The sequence below is a fragment of the Mesoplodon mirus genome (assembly GCF_964341445.2).
Source record: "Mesoplodon mirus genome assembly, chromosome: 6".
Classification (NCBI taxonomy): Eukaryota; Metazoa; Chordata; class Mammalia; order Artiodactyla; family Ziphiidae; genus Mesoplodon; species Mesoplodon mirus.
The window spans coordinates 44491417-44517390 of record NC_138982.1 but is presented as its reverse complement, the minus strand read 5'-3'; the positions used below and the strand labels follow the sequence as shown (position 1 = coordinate 44517390).

Sequence of the window (25974 nt, the reverse complement as noted above, 5' to 3'; positions counted from 1 at the left end):
GGGGAATTACATTAACTATGATTCAGCACCATGGACAACAGCACCATGGACAACAGCACCCGGACATGGCTACACCTTATTCTGACCCCTGACAATATGTCCCTGGATGGCCCCCTCCACCTCAGAGGTGTCTAGCCCCCAATTTGAAAAACACCTTATTAATAATGGTTAACCTTTACAACATGTCAGACTGTCCTAAGCAATTTACATGACTTATCTGGTTAACTACTCCTAACAACCCTAAGAGGTAGATACAAATATGCCCATTTTAAAGATGAGGAAACTAAAGAACAGAGAGTTAAGTAACTTGTCCTAGGTCACACAGCTATGAACTGATAAATACAGGATTCAAATCCAGATAATCTGGGAGTGGTTCTTCACCATTATGCCATGTGACACAAAGATAAAAGGGACAATGAAATCATATGACAGCACTTGGCATTAGATAATCATCAAGAAAATACAAACATATTTGTAATAATTTAAAAATATTCTGATTCTGGCTCCCCTGGTGGTGCAGTGGTTGAGAGTCCGCCTGCCGATGCAGGGGACACGGGTTCGTGCCCCGGTCTGGGAAGATCCCACATGCCGCAGAGCAGCTGGGCCCGTGAGCCATGGCCGCTGAGCCTGCGCGTCCGGAGCCTGTGCTCCGCAACGGGAGAGGCCACAATAGTGCGAGGCCCGTGTACCGCAAAAAAAAAAAAAAAATTCTGATTTGAATAAAAGCACAAAATCTAAATCTTTGCTCTTGCCACACAGTATCTGGTACCATTATTTTAGGCTGGGAAATGTCATTTGTTTTTATACTCATTTAAATCATACTTCATTGGATAGAAACAATAATAAGGCATTATTGCCACCTTATCAAATTGTTAACAATTTTAAAATAGGGAACATCCTTGTTGCTAAGAAAGCAATGAAATAGAAACTCTCCTACACTGCTGGTATTGAAGTAAATTAGCCAAAATAACACTATATATCAATAGCCTCGAAATGTACATTTCTGTGTAATTTTACTTCCGTAAGTTTATCTTAAGAAAGTAACTATGGATTTTTGAGGTAGTGGTCAAGACGGTGGAGTAGGAAGACCCTGAACTCATCTCCTCCCATGGGCACACCAAAATTACAACTATTTACAGAGCAACTATTGATGAGAAAAACCGGGAAGACTAGCAGAAAACATCTTCTACAACTAACTATATGGAGAGGGAACCACAATGAGACAGGTAGGAGGGACGGAGATGCGGTATGGTCAAGACTCATACCCCTCAGTGTGTGACCCACAAACGAGAGGATAATTACAATCGCAGAGGTTCTCCCCAGGGAGCGAGTAGATTGAGCCCCACATCAGGGTCCCCAGCCTGGGGGGTCCTGCACTGAGATGAGCCCCCAGAACATTTGGCTTTGAAGGTGTCGGGGCTTACTTTTGGGAGATCCAGAGGACTATGGGAAATAGAGACTCCACTCTTAAAGGGTGCACACAAAACCTCACCTGCCCTGGAACCCAGGGCAGAAGCAGTAATTTGAAAGAAGCCTGGGTAAAACCCACTTACTGATCTTGGAGAGCCTCCTGGAGAGGCAGGAGGCAACTGGAGCTCACCCTAGGACATAGACACTGGTGGGAGCCATTCTGGAGGGCTTGTTCTACCACATGGACACTGGCGCTGGCAAGGGCCATTTTGGAATCCTCCCTCTATCTTATTAGTACCAGGACCCAGTCCCACCCACCAGCTTTTCAGTCCCAGTACTGAGATGCAACCAGCTGGGGAGAGATACAGCCCCAATCATGAGCAGGCCTGCTGCCTTAAGACCCCCCGAGCCCACAGCTGTCCCAGGACTGCCTCTCTCTGTCCACTAGAGGGCCCAGGACCTGGCCCTGAACACCAGTGGGCCAGCACTAGCCCAAGGACCCAGTTCTACCTACCAGTGGGCTGGCACTAGCCCCAGGACCTTGCCTCGCCCACCAATGGGCAGGCACCAGCCCCAGGAGCACTGCAGCCCTGCAGCCTGCCATACCAGGACACAGCCCACCCATCAACAGGCCAGCACTGGGCCCACTGGGCCCCGGCCCTGCCCACCAGTGGGCAAAGTAAGCCACCACTAGCTCTGGGACACCTTGGGTCTCTCAGCCAGCCACCTGGGAAACCGGCCCCATCCACCAGTGGGTTGACACCACATTTGGGACACCTTGGACATCACGGTCAGCCGTGTCAAGAACTGGCCCTGCCCACCAACAGGCCAACACTAGACCTGGGACCCACAATTGCCTATTTCAGAGCTCATCTCCACCCAACAGTAGGCCAGCACTAGCCCTGGGAAATCCCAGGGCTCCAAGCCAGCAGCCTCATGACCTGGCCCCACCCACCAGTGAACAGCAGCCTCTGCACAAGGCAGGGCCTGGCAAGCAGCTGGATGGGGAGCTGGCCATGCCGACCAGACCACCCATTAGTCAGCCCACCACAACGGAAGGACTCATGCAGCCCACATAGGGGGCACCCCTAGAGCATATAGTTCTGGTGACCAGAGGGGAGTAAGCTGCTAGGACACACAGGATGTCTCCTACAAAAGGCAACTCCTCCAAGGTCGGGAAAAATAACAAATACCAGATTCATAGAAATAAAAACAGCAAATTAGGCAAAATGAGGCAACAGAGGAGTACGTTCAAAACAAAGGAACAAGTTAAAACCCCAGAAGAAGAACTAAGTGAAGTGGAGAAAGGCAATCTACCCAATAGAGAGTTCCAGGTAATGAGCATAAAGATAGTCAAAGAATTTGGGGGAAGAATAGATGAACAGAGTGGGAAGTTTTTAATAAAAAGAGTTAGAAAATATAAAGAAGAACCAAACAGAGGTGAAGAACACAATAACTGAAATGAAAAATACACAGAAGGAATCAACAGATTAGATGAGACAGGTTAGTGGAAATCCCTGAAGCTGAATAGAAAGAAGAAGAAAAAGAAATGAGGACAGTTTAAGAGATTTTGGACAACATCAGATGTACTAACATTCACATTATAAGGGTCCCAGAAGGAGAAGAGAGACAGAAAGGGGCAGAGAACATAATTGAAGGCATAATAGCTGAAAACTTTCTTAACTTGGGAAGGGAAACAGACATCCAAGTCCAGGCAGCACAGAGAGTCCCAAAAAGGATCAACCCAAAGAGGACCACACTAAGACACACTGCAATTAAAATGGCAAAAATTAAAGATAAACTATTAAAAGCAACAAGGAGAAAGCAATGAGTTACATACAAAAGAACTTCCATAAGGCTATCAGTTGACTTCTTAGCAGAAACTCTGCAGGCAGAAGGGAGTGGTATGATATATTTAAAGTGGTGAAAGGTAAAAACCTAAAACCAAGAATACTCTACCCGGCAAGGCTTTCATTCAGAATTGATGGGGAGATCTAAAGTTTTACAGATAAGCAAAAGCTAAAAGAGTTCAGCACCACTAAACCAACTTTACAAGAAATGTTAAAGAGACTTCTCTAAGTGAAAAGGAAAAGGCCACAACGAGAAACATGAAGATTATGAAAAGAAAAACTCATCAGTAAAGGCAAATATACAGTAAAGGCAGTAAACCAACCATGTAAAGAGCTAGCAGAAATGTTAAAAGACAAAAGTAGTAAAGTCATCTATATCTGCAATAAGTAGTTAAGTGATACACAAAACAAAAATATGTAAAATATGTCAAAAACAGTAAACATAGAGGTAGTGAGTAAAAACATAGGTTTGTTAAAATGCATTTGACCTTAAGAGATCAGCTACACAAAATAATCATATATATATATTGCTACGTACAGTGTGGGGAATAGAGTCAATAACTATGTAATATTTTTTTTTTAGAAATTTTATTTATTTATTTATTTATTTATTTTTGGTTGTGTTGGGTCTTTGTTGCTGTGCACAGGCTTTCTCTGGTTGCAGTGAGCAGGGGCTACTCTTTGTTGCGGTGCACAGGCTTCTCATTGCGGGGCACGGGCTCTAGGTGCACGGGCCCTAGGCGCACGGGCTTCAGTAGTTGTGGCACACGGGCTCAGCAGTTGCAGCTCTTGGGCTCTAGAGTGCAGGCTCAGTAGTTGTGATGCATGGGCTTAGTTGCTCCGCAGCATGTGGGATCTTCCTGGACCAGGGCTCAAACCCACATCCCCTGCATTGGCAGGCAGATACTTAACCACTGCGCCACCAGGGAAGTCCCTGTAATATCTTTATATAGTGACATATCATAACTAGACTTACTGTGGTGATCATTTCGAAATGTATAGAAATACCAAATCACTATGTTGCATAATAGGAACTAACATAGTGTTGCAGGTCCGTTATACTTCAAAAACAAACTCACAGAAGAAGAGATCAGATTTGTGGCTACCAGAGATGGGGGTGGGGGGAGGGGGAACTGGATGAAGGTGGTCAAAAGGTAGAAATTTCCAGTTATAAGATAAGTAAGTACTAGGGCTGTAATGTACAACTTGATAAATATAATGAACACTGCTTATGTTATGTATGAAAGTTGTTAAGAGAGTAAATCCTAAGAGTTCTCATCACAAGAAAAAAAATTTTTCTATTTCTTTAATTTTGTATCTCTATGAGATGACGGGTATTCATGAAGCTTATTGTGATAATCATTTCATGATGTATGTAAGTCAACTCATTATGCTATCCACCTTAAACTTATACATTGCTGTATGTCAATTATATCTCAAACTTAAAGAAAAAACAAAATTAAAAAGTGAGGGTGTTTCTCATGAGCCATTATGGACAACTTATCAGAATTTATTACAAAGAGAGAAGTTAAAGTTGTAGAATACTGTATACAGTACAAAAAGGTGAGGAGGAATAAAATATAGATATAGATATATATCTTAAAAAAAGAAAGTAACTATGGACAAAAATAACAGCACTACCCCTGAGACTACTATCTGTACTTCTACAAGATTGCAGCTCTGAGGATAGTTTTTGCCAGTATGTTTATAATAGCAAAAAATTCCAAACAATTTAAATGTCTCACAATATGGGACTGCTAAATACATTTTGGTACATGCATCTAATTAAATACGATGGGGAAATGTCTTATACAGATTAAATGTCAACAGTCAAAAGTTAGTTAAAATATTAAACTGTAAATATTTGTAGTATGTGCTGAACTGTGCCAACCAGATCCCCTTTTGGGAAGGATTTACTTCCCCAGCTACTTGGGAGAGCTGCTAGAAGACAGCTCTCAGCTGTCAGCCCTTTTCAGGAACTGCCTTAGCTGGAAAGATCTGCCTTGCCCAAGGCCATGCCCCCTTCCTGGGCAACCCACATACAATTACTGAATGATACAAATGGGAAGGGGCATAAAGGCCTGGTCCCCTCAACCCAATGGGAAACAACTCAGCAGGGCCATCCCAGTCCAAATCCTTTGCCAAATCCTGCTCTGTCCCATGCCTTCCACAAGTAGTGATCCCAAGAGCATTCCCTTTAAAATTAATAACACTCCTGCACTGCAATCTCCATCTCAGAATCTGCTTCCCAGGGAAGTCAATCTGCAACAATATGGTAATTTAAAAAAAACCCATAGAGTCTTAAGTAACTTCTTGTTTAAGAAGAAAGTGAAAATATGGAAGAGTTCCATATCAATCTAGTAAATGTGCAGTTTGATTATAGGATGCTTGTAGCCTTAAATAAATTTCTTAGAAAACAAGGAAGATGAAAATAAATAAATCAAGCCTCCAACTCAGGAAGCTGGAAAAGGAACAAAAGAAAGCTAAATAAAGCTGAAAAGGGCAGCACTAAAGATGAAGGCTAGAGCCCACAACAAAACAAAACAACTGGACAGTAAGTAAAATCAAAAGCTCTTTTTGCTGTTGTTGACAAAAATCAATAAAATAGACAATTCTTTGGGAGAGAGAGAGAGGAGGAGGGGGAAGAGGAGGAGGAACCACCAATATTAGGAATAAAAATGGGGGCATCACTATAAACGCAAGAAGTTTTATTAAATGATAGGAGAATAAGATAATCAACTTTACAGCACTCCTTTTGAAAGCCTAGATGAAATGGGAAGACTTTTGAGGAAGCACTGGCACTGTGTAGCTCAGAGACGGGAGAGCTCAGCTCGCAATGGTGCTCACACGGCTAATGTGAAAGGGCAGAGAAAAGACTCGGGTTTACTAAGTGTACCTGACATGTTGGCACTGCAGGGAAGAACTGCTGAAATCAAAAACCTCAAAACTCCTAAATTGGGTCTAATTTAAAGGAGTTTCTTCATGCTATAAGATTATTTCTTGTATTTTCAATTTCAATAAAAATTATAGCTAATGGATTCCTTAGTTCAAAATAATTAGGAGTATGCCATTTCGTTTCCCCCAAATCTCTTCCAAACCCATGAGCTTTGTTCACTCAAGGGTGTGTATGGGTTGGGAGTGTCAGGAGACCTGTACACCAGGGCCTTTGAGGTGTAAAGCACTTCTCGACTACTCCTCTGCACCACTGGTTTCTGATGTGGAGAACAACATATCAACAGTATTCTACACCTAGAGATATAGAACTGTCAGAAAATAGAAAAGAGTATAACCCAGGAGTTCAACAAACCTGGGTCTACATTTCCTAGATTTGTGGCCTTGAGCACATTACTTATTCTTTTTTTGTTTTGTTTTGTTTTGTTTTGCGGTACGCGGGCCTCTCACTGTTGTGGCCTCTCCCGTTGCGGAGCACAGGCTACGGATGCGCAGGCTCAGCGGCCATGGCTCACAGGCCCAGCCGCTCCGCATCATGTGGGATCTTCCCGGTCCGGGGCACGAACCCGTGTCCCCTGCATCAGCAGGTGGACTCTCAACCACTGCGCCACCAGGGAAGCCCCACATTACTTATTCTTACTTCATCTCTCTGAGTCCAAGTTTCCTCAGCTGGAAAATGGGTATAGTGGTATCACCTTGCAGAACAGCATTGAACATAATGAATACAGATTTCTTAGCACAGTGCCATAGGACTCCATGGATGCCAACTGCCTTCCCTTCTTTTTTATCAGATACAAGTAAATGTGCCAAGATCCCCTGATACCTTGCATGGCCTTATATAATGGAGAAATGAGTTTATGATGAGAAAAGATATGAATTTCAGGGTGAAAAATCTTAGATCTCTCAATTTAAGGAAGAGGATGGAAGGGAACGATGATGCTTTTCAGAACCAGCTATAAAAGATGAAATGGTATAAATTTTCACTTTCACCCCTCAGAAGCAATTAATGAATAAACCAAAAAAAACTATGACATGGGAACTCTGTGGCAACATCTGCCTGCAGTGGTTAGGAGTGGCTGGGTGCATGAGCTAGATTAGGACACTGGAGGGTTTGGGAGATGAGCACAGAGTTAGTCATTTGGATGAACGAATTTAATAAATTACAGTCCAATTGGAGGGACTGGCCTCCCTGGGTGAATCACCTTGAACTAGACAAAAATAGCCAACAGAAAGCAGCCCCAACTAAACAAGAAATAGTAGAAAGAGAAAAGTAATTTGATTTGATTGACTAACTCTATTTTGATTGGAGTGTGAAATCATATATTGGATTTAGTTTGGTCAGAAAGGCATCCTGTTGCTGATGGAATCACATGCATCTACATAGTCCTCCAACCATTTATAAGGTATGACTTTTAAATATATAAATAGATCTACTCTCAAACTTATCTTCCTCCCAGCTCCACCTCAAAAACTGAATAACACAGATTTTCCTAACTTTTTCAATGTAAATGTCATTCTCCACATTCAGCGGGTTGATAATTGGTGTTATTTACTTTCAGCCTCCTTCCTCCTCCCAAAATTTCAATACCAAACCAGAAACCAACTTACCGAGTTTTGTTTTGTATTATCTATCAGCTCTGTGCCTTCATTTCATTCCTTGTGACAGCGCCTCCAATTTCTGAGACACAGCCTGCTCACTGGCCCCAGCATCTGCCTCTAGTCTCCAGAATTGTCTCACTCCATTTCAGTCTGCTCTGCATATGAATACTTTACTCTAGGAAAACCACTAGTTTCAATTATTTCCCTTCTCAAGAACTAAGAATTACTTCTTACTGATTATCACTTTGTGTCCAATTCCTTTTTCAGGCATTCAAGGTCCTTTATCATATAGTCTGACCTGATGTCCCACTAGTTTTCGGCAAGACAGTGAAAAACTTGGGAATAGGGATGATGTTGTCATCCGTTCTTTCTGCTGACAGTTGGGATTCTGAGATTAAATGGAAGCAAACAGTGTCAATACTGGATGTAGTTTTCTGGGTCATGATTCACCATATGCTGAAAGGGGGAGTTCATATCTAGTAATGAAATGCTTGCATCTCATGAGCATGGGGTGGGGGGGCATGTATTAGCCTAGAGACTGATGAGCAAATGATCAAAGAGCTGTAAGAACACCACGAATCAGTCTAAAGTGTAGAATTGCTGGTAAAACAAACAGGAGCGGGGAGGTGCCTGGTGACACGCACAAATACACACACATGCACACATTATTACAAAGAGTACTAAAAACTGTATTTAAGGACTGGCATGTCTATATGGCAACATGGCTTTGGACCAAAAATTGGTTTATGATGGATATTCATGACCCTAAAGATAGAGCACCTAAAATATCTCATGAGTGAGCAGAAAAGGGTGAGGAACAGTATGATATCATCGTGAGCATGTTCTACCAGCCTCTTGACCACAAGGAGGAAATGAAGGGTGCATTCCTAGCCCCTACTCTTCTGGCATGAAGGAAGTTGGAACAGTGAAAGGGAACTCATGCTGGCTAAATGTTTGCTGAAAGCCTCATTTGGCTAGAAGAGCATCCGACAAGTGTTTCTATTTCCCTTGTTGAAATGGAGTAAAGAAGTCTAACTGGATGAACTCCTCTGGACCTCACTCTGACCAACAGAAAGACCCTGCTTGCAGAAGGGTGAAGCCAGCATAAGAGACGTCTTAGGAGAAAGAAGCTACTCCAGCTCAGAGGTCATTATTGTCAAGGAGAAGCCAGGCTGTAATAAACAGCCAGGACCTTTAAACTTAGGCAGACACAAGAGGGAAAAGGAATGGTTCTTAAAAAAAAAAAAGTGCCTGCAGGACTAACCCACGGGTTCATAACTGAAAAGGATGTTTAGAGATAAGGAAGAGGGAAGGCACACAATCAAGCAATATACAGGAAGATGGTATAAACTTACACGAAGTACATCATGAAAAAAATAGCTCAGAATGATCTGAAAACATTAAGTGACCAAAACAAAGAAACAAACTAACTAACCCAAAACACTACTGACCAAACAATGTTTGAGGGAAGTTTGGGGAGTGGGCTGGTTAATTCTAGAGCAAGTAGAGCAAAGGATAGCTTGGTCTACTGCTTGGGACCAGGATGACCAGGATCTTTAACCACTGTTATTTGATCTTTGAAGAATTTTGGAGAACAACAACAGCAACAACAAAAAGCCAAATGACTAGAAACAAGCAAACTAATCTTCATTATCAGAACAACTGGAAGAAGATGGATTCTACAAACTATAAACAGTGTGAGCATAATATTAATCTTGGCCAAGAGTCCAATCATATTTTAATGATTTTAAAATAAAAATCACATGTAACCTCACCACCAATTATAACCACAATTAACACTGTGCCATAAATTATTTCTAGAATTTCCCTATGTATGTATGCATACACTTTTTTAAAAAAACTCTTTTAACCTCTTTCTGACTTTTCTCACTTATTTGTTTATGGTGACCATTATTTGGTGTTACTAAACATCCTTCTACATACAATATTGTTTTCCATGGCTACATAGTACTTTATTATATAAATGGACCATAATTTATTGCTTGTCCCCCATGTTGTTATTTATTATTATTCATTTCTAATGGTTAGAGACTGTGACCTTTATTATTTCTGTATTAAGGAACTTGCAGAGATTTTATTTGTAACCTAATACAGAGTTTATTTTTGTAAATGTTCTATGAGCCCTGGAAAAGAAATTTCATTCTCTGTATTTTGGGTATTATACAGCATGTATTTTAAAAATCATATTCATAATATTACATAATTCCGCTATTTATATTTTTTTGTTTCTTTACTTGATATAGGAAAGCCCTAGGGTGGCATTTTGAAATACTTTACCATAATTGTGCTTTGAATGCAACATTAATTTTGCATCTATCAACATTTATTGATGCATATATTTCCATAACAGTGTATCTTCACTGTGAATTGGACTATTCAGTTATATGAAACCACCCTAATTGTCTTAAAGCATTTGTCCTCGCTAGAGAGGGTGTGGAGAAGAGGGAACCCTCCTACACTGTTGGTGGGAATGTAAGTTGGCACAGCCACTGTGGAAAACAGTATGGAGGTTCCTCAGAAAAATAAAAATAGAATTACCATATAAGCCAGCATTCCCACTCCTGGGCATATATCCAGACAAAACTATAATTCAAAAAGATACACGCACCCCTATGTTTATAGCAGCACTATTCACAATAGCCAAGACATGGAAACAACCTAAATGTCCATCAACAGATGAATGGATAAAGAAGATGTGGTACATATATACAATGGAATACTGCACAGCCATAAAAAATAATGAAATAATGCCATTTGCAGCAACATGGATGCAACTAGAGATTATCATACTAAGTGAAGTCAGAAAAAGAAAGACAAATACCATATATCACTTATATGTGAAATCAAAAATATGAACCTATCCATGAAACAGAAACAGAATCACAGACATAGAGAATAGACTGGTGGTTGCCAAGGGGGAAGGGGGATGGGAGAGGGAAGGATTGGGAGTTTGGGGTTAGTAGATGCAAACTGGTATATACAGAATGGATAAACAACAAGGTCCTACTGTATAACAGGGAACTATATTCAATATCCTGTGATAAACCATAATGGAAAAGAATATGAAAAAGAATGTATACATATGTATAACTAAGTTACTTTGCTGTAAGGCAGTAATTAACACAACACTGTAATTCAACTATACTTCAATTAAAAATAAATAAATATCCTGAAAAACATAAAGTATTTGTCTTGAGTTGCATTTAGTCTTACATTAATATCATGACTTTTGCTTTAGTGTTTGTTGCATCTGCCTGCTATACCTTTTCTCAGCATTTTCTTTTTTTTTTAACATCTTTATTGGAGTATAATTGCTTTACAATGTTGTATTAGTTTCTGCTGTATAACAAAGTGAATCAGTTATACATATACATATATCCCCATATCCCCTCCCTCTTGCATCTCCCTCCCACCCTCCCTATCCCACCCCTCTAGGTGGTCACAAAGCACGGAACTGATCTCCCTGTGCGATGCAGCTGCTTCCCACTAGCTATTTTACATTTGGTAGTCAGCATTTTCTTTTAATCTTTGTACACTGTTCTGTTTTAGGGATGACTATGGTAAACAATATATGGTTGAATTTTAGTTTTGGACCCAATATGAAGACCTCTTAAAAATAGGTCATTTAGTTCATTTATGTTAATTGTTATCAATGAAGTATTTGATCTCATCATTTTCATGCTCCTTTTAATCTTTTTTTTTTTTTTTTTTTGTGGTACGCGGGCCTCTCACTGTTGTGGCCTCTCCCGTTGCGGAGCACAGGCTCCGGACGTGCAGGCTCAGCGGCCATGGCTCACGGGCCCAGCCGCTCCGCGGCATGTGGGATCTTCCCGGACCGGGGCACGAACCCGTGTCCCCTGCATCGGCAGGCGGACTCTCAACCACTGCGCCACCAGGGAAGCCCTCCTTTTAATCATTTTTAATGCTTCCTTGCCATCTCCTTTATTTCTTGTCCTTTGTCATATGAAGTATGTTTTCTTAGACCCCTTGGTTTGGAATATAGAATAGTGGGGAAAAGAATTATATAACTATTACTTTCTTTTTTTTTCTTTTTTTTGGCCGTGCCACACAGTGCAGCATGTGGGATCTTAGTTCCCGGACCAGGAATTGAACCCACACCTTTTGCAGTGGAAGCGCAGAATCTTAGTCACTGGACTGCCAGGGAAGTCCTGATAACTATTATTTTCAAAATTTTAAATGTCAAGAATAAAGTGAATCTCTCACAGTTGAACCAAGGAATTCAGAACATTTTATTTACATTGTCCCATCCTGTCCTATATTCTCCAGAGAAACACCAGCCTTTTCAGGATTTTAAAAATGTTATCTGGGGTTTTAAATCTAAATTTGTTGTTTCAAAATTCTGTGTAGCAATACATATCTTCTCTTTGAATATATTTTACTTTTGCACAAAATTTAAAAACTGGATTTACAATAATTATTTAGACATCTCTTTTTAAATTGGCTTCGGTACTGATTGCCTATCCTTTATAACATTACTTCCTCTGCATACTTGATTTGATTTTCTATAGATTAAACTCTGCTCATTAGTTCCACCTAATAGACTTCAATTCTGTAGTTGGGTTTCAGTTTCCTTGCCATCCTTCCATACCTCATTCATATCTTTGCATACCATATTTCATTATCACCTCAGCCTTTTCTTGTTCTCTTCTGATTTGTAAAGGCCAGGCCATGGCTTCTTGCCCTCTTAAGACGATTCCAATCTCCTAAAATGTTCTTTTAGGTCCAGCTGGAGGAGCTCATTCATTTTAATTCTGTATGATATTCTCTCACCTTGCATTTTCCTTAGTTCCTCTCTGTTAAAACATTTATTCTTTCTTAAAGAAGGAAGCATTCTACAGACTTGATGCTTGTCAAATAACAGGTCTTGGGTCTTGTTCTCCCTGAATGTTGAATTAATAGTAGCAGGTGGATGTGCACAGATCCCAGGCAACATCAAGTTCCCAGAATATATTATCCTAGAGTAACTCTAGTTTTATTTTCCTCTTATTGATAGAACAAGTTCTACTTTTTGGAATGTATCACAATTTTCTTTACAATGTCACCAAAATTTCCCAATATTGCATAAACATTTAAATAGATATATGTTCATTCTTGAATGTGAAGGAGTATATGTCCATTACATCAAGTTTCTTATACCCTTAAAATTCTTTATATATTCATTTGTTTTTGTCACTCAGCATGTTGAAGATTGATAGAAATATGTTGTCTCCCTCTGTGATTGTGTTTTTGACAAGTTTATTTTATATATTTTGATATTTTTATGTTATTCAGAATAAAAATATTCACAGATGGTATGTCTTCTAATGGATTATATCTTTTAGCCACATTTAATGCATTGCTTGATGTTTCCTGCATTAAATTCTACTGTGTCTAATACTGCTCTCCCTTCTTTCTTTGGTTTACATTTTCCTGGTATATCTATACTCTTTTTCTCCCTCCTTTCTGTCCCATTTTGTTTAAAAGAGCATATATTTAGAATCAGTTTTTGCCCAATCCATGTTTTTTCATCTTTTAATAAAAATGATTAAACCATTCGTACTTAATATAATAATATGCTTGACCTCACTTCTATCATCTTATTTTATACTTTTTCTTAATGTTTCCTTGCTATTTGCTGTATTAATTTTTAACCTTCGTGCTAACGTGCCAAATCTTCCTCCTAATTTTGAAGTTAAACATGGCACTTCTAGTTTATATTCATCTACTCTCTTTCTTATTTAAAATGTTATTTAAACTTATATTTTTCCATCTATGTCAACAATGAAACAATATTCATGTTGCCCATGACACAAAATGAGGAAGTTAGCCCTCTAAGGGTTTTTGGTTGTTTTTTTTTTTCTGGAGTAATCTGAGTTTTTAGACCCAGATTATTATCATTAAATTTCTTATTTTTTTTATTAAGAATGATTTTTGACAGTTGCATTGTTTTGTAACCATATTAACAACATTTAACATAAAACCAGTGTTTGGTTTCATTTTTCACCTCATATCTTTTATATCTCCTCCATTCTCAAACTTTAATGTTCATTAATTTTCTTGTTGATCAGAGTATTTGGAGTAAATACTTTTTTTCGGTTAAGGATTTTAGTGGTCTACTTTCTGGGTACTTTTTTTTGTCTGAAATTATCTTTTCTTTTTCTTCACAAATTACTGAATACAGAATTCTGGGTCGTAATTTTATTACCACAAAATCTGATAGCCATATATCAACTTTCTTCTGACATTTAGTGTTACAGAATATCTGGCACATGCTTATTTTTTTTAATAAAATATTTTTTTCTGACAGTATAACAATAGATTTTTTTATTCATATAAACAATTAACTTTCATCAGAATATAGCTTTAATTTTCTCTGGTAAACAATGAACTATTTTGAACTGAAATCAGGAAAATATTTTTCTATATTTTTTATTATAACTTATCTTCCATTTCCCTTTCTCCTGAAAAATTCTGTATTTTTATATTTAATGTGTTGAATTCTAGCCTCCATTTTTTCACTCATTATTTCATTTCTTTATGTATTTTCTATCAGTACTATGAGAATTTACATTCATCGTTGGTTTTCTGCATTGTTCTAATGTTCATGCTCCCACTGTATGATCTGAATTCTGCAAAATATTTTTCATTTTAAAAGAGGTCAATTTTCCTAATCTCACATTGCTCCCTTTTGATAGTTCCTGCAACATCCTCTTAAATCTCTGTATATACAACTTGGAGATTTTTTTTAAAGGTTTCTCTCTTTTTTTTTAGTGTCTATTTTATAGGAAGACATTAGTTTTGCATTCCTATATATCTTCCTTCTTTTGAACTACTAAATACTGTTTTCATAAACTTTCACCATGTGTTGATTGAAAGTGAGTCCCACGGCCCATCACCATGTGTGCTGGCCAAGACCTGTCCGAGGCGGCAGTTATGTGATTGAGATTTGTTTTCCATCACCTACTTGTCTAGCACTCCTACAGTCCCTGCCACTTAAAAAAAAAAATATATATATATATATATATTTACTTTTATAAATGGTGGTAAAACATACACAACATAAAATTAACCGTTTTAACCATTCTAAAGTTTACAGTTCAGTGGCATTAAGTATATTCACATTGTTGTGCTACCATCACCACCATCCATCCACAGAACGTTTCTCATGTTGCAAAACTGAAACTCTGTACGACTAAATGATAACACCCCATTCTTCCCTTCCCAACCCCAGCCCCTAGCAACTAACATTCTACTTTCTGTCTTGATGAATGTGACTATTCTAAATACCTCATATGAATGGAATCACAGTATTTGTCCTTTTGTGATTGGCTTATTTCACTTAGCATAATGTCTTCAAGGTTCATCCATGTTGTAGCATGTGTCAGAACTTCCTTCTCTTTTAAGGCTGAATAATATTTCATTTTATGCATATGTCACATTTTGTTTATCTGTTTATTCATCAATGGACACTTGGGTTACTTCCACCTTTTGTCTATTGTGAATGATGCTGCTGTGATTGTGGGTACGCAAGTATCTTTTCAGATACTTGCTTTCAATTCTTTTGAGTATATAACCAGAAGTGGAATTGCTGGATCATATGGTATTCTATTTTTAATTTTTTGAGGAATTGAGATACTGTTTTCCATAGTGGTTGCACCATTTTACAATCACACCAACAATGCACAAGGGTTTCAATTTCTCTATAGCCTCAGTAACATTTGTTATTTTCTGGGTTTTGTGGGGTTTTTTGATAATAGATATGCTAATGGATATGAAGTGTTATCTCATTATGACTTTGATTTGCCTTTTCTTAATGATTAGTGATACTGATCATCTTTTCATGTGCTTACTGGCCATTTGTACATCTTCTTTGGAGAAATGTTTCTTAAATCCTTTGCCCATTTTTGAATTGAATTGTTTGTTTTATTGTTGTTGAGTTTGGGGAATTCTCTATTTATTCTGAATATCAATCCCGTTTCAGATATGTGATTTGAAAATATCTTCTCCCTTTCTTTGCAGTCCCTGCCACCTTAACTTAGAAATGCCCAGTGAAATTCTGGCCTCCCACCCCACACTTCATAATCAGAATCTCTGAGGGGAAAGTCTCCAGGTACTTGGAATGTAAATGAAAATTCATTCAAGAACTGCTGGGTTGAGTGCTGCCTTGTGAGCACTTAGAAGAGAAAGCAAGGATACTTTGGAACTAACCAAGTTTCACTCAGAAGTCATAGCAGGTGATTCCTAAGTCTTTTTGACAAGTTGATTAGTTATGTAACTCAGAGGATGTGGTAGACAGAGGTTGTAAGCACAGGATATTTGACAAAGTTTCCATGAGCCTTGCAGACACGAGGGAGAAATACGTGTTGAATGCAAAGACAGGGACAGTATGCCCAAGACCACGGATGGAGTGCAGTGTCCAGTGTAGGTTCTGACATGTTAAAGTGATTTTTAGAGAAATTGTAACGGAGTCATAGGAGATTTTCCAGAGGAGATTAAGAATTAAAAACCCTGTAATTTGATAAATCACTGAGGGAATTTCTTGTTTAGCAATGGTTCTTAACTCTGCTGAACACTGGTGTCACTTGGGGCCCTTTAAAAAAAAAAACTCAGGCCCAGGCCCTAACCCCAGAACAATTAAATTAGCATCTCCTGGATTGGGACCCACAACTGGTATTTTTGCAAAGCTCCCCAGATGATTTTAATGTTTAACCAGCATTGAGAACCACTGGTCTAGAGAAAAGGACCACGTTGACAAATTTGTGAGGCTCTAATATGGAAGAGGAATACAAGAGTTTCTGTAAAAACCCCCATGCTTGACCACTCACCTGGCAGAAGTGGGCATTGGTCTAGCTGGGTCAGCAGATGGCTATTGGCACAGCTTGCCTGTCAAGCCCAGACTCTAAATGCTGTGAAAAGTCTCCTCCCTTTGTTAAAGAGGCATGAATCTCCTTGATATCGATCTTTCACATACTGGCAGTACATGTATCAAGATAAATGAAAATTGACTCTCCTATGATCTCGTTGGCTCTTGTGGTTTCACCTACCACTTAGACTCATGCCTCCCCAGTGCTGCGTCTCTAGCCACATAGCTCGTCTATCAACTACCTCTCCATCTGCCTCTCTCACGAACATTGCAAATTTAGCAGGCCCCAAACTGAACTCATCAATAACCTCACTCCTGCTCCTTGATCCTCTTGGTGGATGGAACCACTATCCTCCCAGATGCACAAGGTAGAAGCCTGGGCATTGCCCTAGGTTCCTCTGCCCTCCTCACTACCTTCATATCCACCTAATTCTCAGTTCTTTCCTGATTCTGTCCCTTCCTCCATCCGTACTACCTTGTCCAGTCCTCATAGTTCCTAACTTCCAAAAAAGGCCTCCCAATGGGCAGCCCTGCTTCCTGTCTTCTACCCTCCCAACACTGCAGCTAGAGGGGTTGCTCTAATGTTAAAATCTGATCATGTCAGTTCCCACCTAACATTTCTTGGTGGCCCCTCACTGTCTATGAGAAACGATCCACACTCTTTAACTTGGGAGACAAGACTCTCCTGTCTACATCTCTAGACTCATCTCCCATCATTTCTCAATGCACACTTTTTGCTCCAGCAACACTGGAGACAAGAGCTGTCTCTGAGCCTTGGTTTACACTGTTCCCTCTAATTAGAATGTATTACCTATACTCACTTCTTCACTTAACCTTTAGCCAGCCTTTGGATTTCAGCTGAAGCCCATCTACTCCAGAGAGTACTACCTGACTTCCTTGGTCCAACACCTTCCCAGGCTGGCGAGGTGACTCTCATCTAAAGGTAATGCTGCATGATTATCTGTTTCTGTCTCTGTTCTACCCAGTTCCACCCAGCTCCTGGAAACTCGTCCTGTGTCTAGCACAGAGAGGGTGCTCAATAACTATTTGCTGATTTAATGTTGGTCAGATGATTGAGTGAATCTCCTCAGGGAGATTCACTCCATCATCTGAGCATTTGCCTGGCATCTGAGCGTTTGCCAGGATGTGCATGATTTAGGGATTAGGAACAGTGGGGGCTTTGGGGCAGAGCGGGAACTTCCCCAGCTATAGAGACGTACAGCTACTGGCTTTCTAATTGTTGGGAAGGATCATTTTGTGATCTGCCAAAGCCTCCTAGACAGCCTGGCATGAGAAAAGGGCAGGGACTGTCTTCTACCAGTGGCTGTCCTGATGAGACCTTGGGATGGGGAGCGTGGGGGACTGGATAACAGCACCTATTTTGTGTGTCTTTCAAGGATTCTGGAAGGAACACTCTGGCCCTCGGGGGGTATTGAGAGAGCTTTCTCTAGCTCCTTCACGTTATCTGAAGGGCAGGGGCACCGAGGCAGCTGGTAAAGTGCTGTAGGCTGCTGTCCCAGAGCACAGAGGTGAAGAAACGCAGCAGGGAATGAAAACGTTTGGGTCAAAACATTTTAAGAATTTCAGCATCTAAGGGTCAAAGTGGCCTTGCTGACCTCTGGCCACTTGGTATTTTCACACCAGATCAGCCAACAGGAATGTGAAAACTTGGTTCCTGTGTAGATGACACCATCTATGCCTTAAGCAAGAAGAAAACTTTACATGCAAACTCAAACAGAAAGGAGTGATGGGCCCAAATGGTCAGCTGCTGCATGGCCCCTGGGTTTTAGCTTTCATCCCTTTTCTTGCCGTAGTAGACTCTTCTACTCTTCACAGCCTCTGCTTCGGTGAAATCACACTAGTGAAATGAGGCCCATGGCATCCAAGCTACCTGCCTCACACTCATGATTAGAATCAGGAGAGATCACAGATATGAATATACTGTTATCTTTCAAGTGGGTACATGTGTAAAGGACAGTTATTATTATTGTGATTTCACTATCAAAAAGTTTATAAACAATACATGCTGGAGAGGGTGTGGAGAAAAGGGAACCCTTCTGCACTGTTGGTGGGAATGTACATTGGTACAGCCGCTGTGGAGAACAGTATGGAGGTTCCTTAAAAAACTAAAAATAGAGCTACCATATGATCCAGGAATCCCACCACTGGGCATATATCCAGAGAAAACCATAATTCGAAAAGATACATGCACCCCAATGTTCACTGCAGCACTATTTGCAATATCCAAGACATGGAAGCAACCTAATAAATGTCCATCAACAGAGAAATGGATAAAGAAGATGTGGTATATATACAATGGAATATTATGCAGCCATAAAAATGAAATAATGCCATTTGCAGCAACATGATGGACCTAGAGATTATCATACTAAGTGAAGTAAGTCAGACAAAGGCAAATATCATATGATATCGCTTACATGCAGAATCTAAAAATTGATACAAATGAACTTATTTACAAAACAGAAACAGACTCACAGACTTAGAAAACAAACTTATGGTTACCAAAGGCGAAAGGTAGTGGGGAGGGATTAATTAGGAGTTTGGGATTGACATATACACACTACTATATATAAAACAGATAACCAGCAAAGACCTACTGTATAGCACAGGGAAATCTTCTCAATATTCTGTAATAACCTAGATGGGAGGAGAATTTGAAAAAGAATGGCTATATGTATATGTATAACTGAATATATGTACAACTTTGTTGTACACCTGAAACTAGCACAACATTGTAAATCAACTATACTCCAATATAAAATTAAAATTTTTTTAAAAGTCTTCTCTTACTTAGTCCTTTTCTTTCTGTGCCCTTGTCCTGCTATGGAGATCTTTTGGCTCCATTTCCCACTTGGAAAACAAGCTTGCTTCTCCTTTCTCCTTTTTAAATCATGATACCAGGAAAGAATCTTTAATTTTCACCGAGACATCAATGATTAAGAGGTTAATTCCAAGAGAATAAAAGAACATTTCTGCAGGAAACAAAGCATTAGGCTTCTTCAGAATCAGAGATGGAAAGAAGGAGTATGCCCTGGACAAAGCACTGGGGAAGAATGGTGAGACCTTGGCCTGTCCTGGAGGTGTGAGCCCATGCAGGGCCCTTCCCCTTTAGATGGAGGAGTCCTCATTTTGAATAGGAAGGCCTGGGACCAATTGCTTCCTTGGCTCCTTCTCTGATCTCATTTTTCAGTGATGCTAGAGACTCTTAGATCTGCCTCAAATTAATACAATCTTTTGGCCTTACTGAATATATTCCAGGGTGCAAGACATCATGCAATTGAGATCACTGAACCACTCTCCTTAATCTGTTCAGAATCATAGAATAAGAAAGCCACTACCACCATCATTACCATCACCATTATTACCACCACCACCATCATCATTACCACGAACCATGATCACCACCCGCCACCACCACCACCACCATCACCATCATCACGATCATCATTATCACCATCACCCTCATGGCAAAGACAATTTTACTTTTTTAAAATGGGAAAAATAACTTATAAAAATGTCTTAACTTGAGGTGTTGATGTTAATCCCAGGAAACACTGCAGAACAGGATGTGGAATGAGCTTTTAAGAGTGAAGTTGTGATCTTGAGAAATCAAAGTGGGTTAACTGCTAGTAGTTTATGTCAAAGTAACAAAGTTGCTTCTTTGACAACATTATTAGGCAGGGAGATCAGGGAAATACCAGTGACAAAGAGTATCTGGACTTTATCAAAATGTTTGATATGATTCCTCTGATAATCTCTTGGAAAAGATGAAGAATTATGGATTGAGTGATAGTACAAGAAGTTAAATAAATTTTCTTAAAAAGTGCTATTTACTTATTGAATTAACATTGTCCTTCAGGAGCATATAGTGGAATGTCTCAGAATGCTGTAATATTCATCATTTTTTATTGATGACTTAGTTGAAGAGGTCATGCTCATCAGGTTTGGGGACAACAGGAAGCCAGCTGGAAGGGACAGTATATATGCTGGATAGCAGAATCAAAGCCAGAAATATCTGGGCAAGCTGGCAAGACAGACTGAATTAAACAAGATAAAACTGGGAATAAATGCAAGGGTTCTGTATTTGAGTCCCAGGTAGCATCTGTACAAGCATGGAAGGGGAGGGGGGTGGCAGGCAGGGGATACAGTTCAAGAGTAAGTTTAAAAGACAGCTGGGTTTTTTCAGCCAATACTAAACTCAACAGATGTTACTTGTATAGATTGCTAGTTCAACCTGACAGGGTTTTAAGAGAAACATGAGATGTAGAAAAAAGGAAGTGATAATCTCACTGTACTTGGTGCTGATTAAGCATCCCTTGAAATGCTGTGTTTTATTCATTAAGAATAAAGAAATTAGGGAAAAATGGGGCAACAGTGATAATGATAGGACAATACTGGAGCCAGTGGCCTAAGGGGCAGGATGGTGCAGTGGGAAGGGCACTGGCCAGGGAGTCGGGAGCCAGGTTATGCCAATAATTGGTGGTGAGATCCTAACCAAGCCAGTATTTCTCTCCCGGGCTGATGATCAGCCTCCCTGTGGAGAAGCACAGGGTGGGGGTGGTTGGCTGGCCTGCTCTCCTAGGTTTTGGCTCTCTGGTCAGAACACACTATGGGTGGGTTCCTTTCTCCCGACGTCACACCCATCCAAGGACAAAACCTCTTGAGCCCCCAGGCAAAATTTTACACTCTTGAAATGCTATTAACATTGCAAATACTATCAATATTTCCCTTGGGAAGCCTTCAAGAGTACCCTTTCTCTGACTTCCTGGAAAGCCAAGATGATGACAATTCACGTTTGCATTATCACACATGATATTTACTAAGGCGGTAGAGCAAAAGCCCTGAGAAAATAGGCTTTGAACTCATCAGGGCCTGAGTTAAAACTCAGTCTCTCTACTACTAGCTTTACAACCACTTACTTAAACTTCCTGAGACTCAGTTTCCTTGTCTGTGAAATAAGATTACCACCAGGCTTGTAGTGATTTGAGTCTGAAGTAAGACAACGCATGCACAAAGTACAGCACGGTGAGGGGCACAAAGTAGGTGCCCAATAAATGGTATAGCTCATGTTACCACTACATTTACTACCACCATCCCTCCTCCTCCCCTCCGTCCTCCTCTGGCCAGGCAATGTGTTGGTTGCAGGGGATACTGGGGAAGACAAAATTCACACCTCTGCCTGCACCAAGCTTACAATCTAACCAGCACTGTCCAGCAGAGCTTTCTGCAATGATGGAAATGTTCTATATGTGCATTCTCCAATATGGCAGCCGGAAGCCATATGTGGCATTTAAATGCTAGGAACGTGACTAGTGTGACTGAGAAACTGAAATCTTAATTTTATTTAATTTTAATGAATTAAGGGAAAATGGTAATAGTCACATGTGGAAATACACTGCACAACTCTAGACAGCTTTCAGGTGCATTTCTGAGACCAACCAATCTGAGCAGAATAAAGATTCATCGAAAGAGAAACGCACATAGAGCACCTAGTCCATTACCTGGAAAATTCTCTACCACAAAATTTCCCCTTTCGTATTGCCTAATTCCGTTTCTCTTCTGTGGCCACATTTTTTTCACCTGAGGACATTTTTTTGGATAATATGTATCACTTTATTTTTTATTGCATGATCCATAGTCACTAGCCTTGAGCGGCTGGGGTGGGGAAGGGAAGTGAGGCAGGTGAACTCTGTTACATATGAAAAGGTATCAATTCCCACTGTGGTTTGGTAGTGGAATTCTAATACTTGGTGTAAACAAACACTTCTTCGAAAATGGCCAGTATGTGAAGAAGCTGTTACTGATTGGCTGGGCTGGCTGAATTTGGCTCTGATAGTGATGTACCTTCCTAGGAGTGAGGGCTGTTCTAATTATTTGTGTGGAGAAGTGGGATGTTATGCCATTTACATATTTTACACACTAATCTGATTTGTGTGCAATTGTGGGTGGTTTCTTTGCACACTTTTCAACTTCCCACATTTTCTACCTTCCACATGAACTACCTTTACACTAAAAAAGTATATTATAGTGTTGCAATACATAAGATATTTAAAAAAAAAAGAGTTTTACCACAACAAAAGTGGTAGGGGCAGCCTCCCCTCTAGGGATCAGCAGTAGAGGGGAGAACTGCTGCTTTATGGGTACTTTCCTGAGCAGAGCCTCTTGAGCACAGCTGGGACCTCTGGGAGTGCAAGGTTGGCGGGATCCTCCCCTACCTGCTGCAGGTGCTCTGCGAGATTTGAGGGGGAGCTGGAACAGATGTCCTCAGTAGTTTCTCCTACCTCTGAAAGTCTAGGTTCCAAGACGCTCTGATTGTTTATCATTTTCTCCCCATGCCTGGGTTGATCTGAACCAAACACTGACATGAGATTGTAAGGTGGCAAAGACTCATCCACTTGCTCCCTACTCCCACAAGCCTCCCAGAAAAAATGCTTGTAATAACGCCTACAGTGCTATTCACAAACGTTAAGGGTGATCCGTAAAGAAAAGACTTGGATGGGAGGTACAGCAGGGAAGTTAGCTTAGTGGCAGACGCTGTATTTGATGAGTATCATTTACCTTCGGAACGGAGGCAAGTACAGCCCTTTTTAAGAAGACTAAGTCCCTTCCCACGTTAGGACACAGCCCTGGAATGAGAGGGCCATAAAGCACAAAGGTAAATTGTGTGTGTGTGTGTGTCCAAATAGTGATGACACTTGCCCCCTATGATCTAATACCCTTCGCTGACAACGAAGGATGCCCTGTGCTCCAGTAAGTGACTCTGAGGGCTGTTTTTTAAACAAAAAATCCCAGGCACCGAAATAGCGACGTCGTCTCCCCCTTTCGAACCCGAGGGGCAGTTCCCAGCCCTGTGTCCTGACCGCTGCCCCTCCCCCTGGTCCACACCTCCCAAACCAAGGTGCGTTCCCCGAAGTCCCGAAATGAAAGAAGGACAAACAGCCCTCCCAGGCCCTCTTCCGGACAGCGAGGTCATCGTATGCTAATGAAGCCGGAGGAGACAGCCGCCCAGCGCCCGCCAGCGAGCGCGCCCGCGGGCTCGCAGCTCTCCTGCGCGCCACTGCGGCGCAGCCACAAATCACCGCGCGCTGCTGCAGACCCTCCTGCCTCGCCGCGGGGAAAGAGGGAGGATGCGGGAAGGTCTGAGTCCCGCACCTGGATCGCTCACACCTGGGAGCTGCCTCCTGGCTCCGGCCTCGTGTTTCCTGCTGCAGTGATGGAACGGATGGGGACAGCGCATCAGAATCACCTGTAGGGCATTTTCGAACTCCACAGCCCCCTCCCCAAATTCTAGCCCACTCGTCTAGAGGAAGAAAATAACTGAATGTGCAGGATGAGTGCACTGGTGGAGTTTTCGAAAGCCCCACAGGTGATACTAGATGCACGCACACACAGGAACACACATCTTGTGAGTCCGAGACTAAACAGGTCAACCCGACGTTCTCTCCCTGACCCTCCTCTCCTTCCGTAGCTACTATTTGTCAAGGTCTCCGCGTTCTCTTCAGCTTCCCTTTACGCCCCCCTAGCTCGGGGGCTTTGTGGAGTCCCCCCAAAGTCCTGGAACTCCGCGGGGCGGTCAGACGCTTTGGCGGCCAGACGTTAGAAAAAGTGTCCCCGCTCTTTGCCGCCCCTGTGCACCCTGGAGCGCGAACTGAATACCAAAGGTAAGTCTAAAAGGGGCGAAATCTGACCAGTTGCTTCAGCAAACTGCGTGGAGCCAGGACGCCTCCTGCCCGCACACCTTTGACGTTCGGAAGGTCCTCCCAGTCGAAGAGGAAGCCGGTGCGCCACCCCGGGCGGCTCCTCGTGCCCTCACCCCTGCCAGCGGGGCATCTCCTCCGGCAGGGGCTGTGTGGCAGGTGGCATCGTCGGGTGCGGGGGGGAGCGCCGAGGCCTTGTCTGCAGCTCCGTCTCCTGGCCACGGGACCGCCTCCCGCTTTGCTCCCCTTTTCCAAGTTGCTGCAACCCGCGCCCCCAGCCCGCCCCCCCCCCCCTACCGCGCCGGCCACGGTCTTACCTCAGCATGCAACACTTTGTTGCGCGGTTCTCCGGAGCGCTCCTTCCTTGGGGCTTATTCCCTTACTTGGGAGGAAAGATGAACCGAGAGACTGAAAGGGGACCGAGGCTGGCGTCTGGGCGTCTTGCGGCCCGCGCAGCCCTCCCGGGGAGGGGGTTGGAGCTCGGGCGGCCCGGTGGGGGTTAGGCAGTGCCGGGGTCTCTGCCCGCTCCGGTACCTGCGGCTCCCGAGCGGTGCGTCTCAGCTGCCCGCTACTACGGCACTGCGGCGCCCTGCCCCTCGCAGCGGGCAAGTCAGGCTGCCACGCTCAGAGCTGAGCCCTGCCTGCGGGCGCAGAGCCCGCCCCCCGCCACACAACCGCGTGCGCGCGCACACGCGCCACACCCCCGCGCGCGCGCTCGCGCACACACACGCGTGAATGCGGGTGGGTTCCGTGAGAGCCCGCGCCCCTTTGGTGGTTCGGGCACTTCTCACTTTTCACGGGCTTCGGTTTGGGAGGAAGAGTTAGAGGCTGAGTGGTTTGGAGAGGATGCAGCAGTGGTGGGCTCCGCAGGGAGAGGCCAAAGGCCCGCTGACTCAGGGGACAGGGACAACGGTTTGACAAAATACCCACATCTCAGCCAGGGCCTAGGCTGCCTCACTATCTCGACCAAGTCAAAGAAAAAACAAAAAATTAAAAGTCAACAAATTCGCTCCGTTCCCTAGGCACTGTCTCTAGCGTTCAAATCACTGCCCCTGCCCAGGGACGCATTTTGGAGGCTGGGGATTGGTGGCTGTTCAATCTGAAAAGCTTTCTCCCTCCGCAGGTATAGTGGCAACCGCCGCAGCTCACCGGAGCTGGGCTCTGATGGCTGGATCAGGTCTCAGGACTGAGGGTTAATTCCCTTTCTCCTTTGCTTTTAGGTGACCATGGGCTGTTTTCCTGAACAGCAAATAGGCCCCTTCTTACTTTTAAAACGTAGAAAAGCACAGAAAAGGGGCTGGGAGTGAGGGGTAAGTGATGAGGGCCAACATTGGCCAAGGCACCACTCTTTCCATGACGTGCAGGTCTGTATGGGGTGACAGTGGTGGCGATGACACTATCTCAGGCATGTCACACCAGCAGGGTGACTTCTGTCCATTTCACACCACATTTAGAGTCATCCGGAGTTTGGTCTCTCATCTGTAAAATACGTAGAGTTTACCAGTTTCCACAACTGAGAATTCTTTTCTGCCAGCAGGCAGTGGAGGTCCCCGGCTCAGGA

At 42.2% G+C, this 25974-nt stretch overlaps 1 protein-coding gene across 1 annotated transcript in view; it reads right to left on the bottom strand.

Annotated features, from left to right (window-relative positions):
• Positions 1-25047, bottom strand: part of DGKG (diacylglycerol kinase gamma) — a 185721-nt gene extending 160674 nt beyond the window's left edge. Inside the window, exon 1 of the mRNA XM_082625389.1 lies at positions 24731-25047. The gene's annotated coding sequence lies outside the window, so the exon portion shown is untranslated. The remainder of the gene's footprint in view (positions 1-24730) is intronic.
• Between the last annotated feature and the right edge of the window lie 927 nt (positions 25048-25974).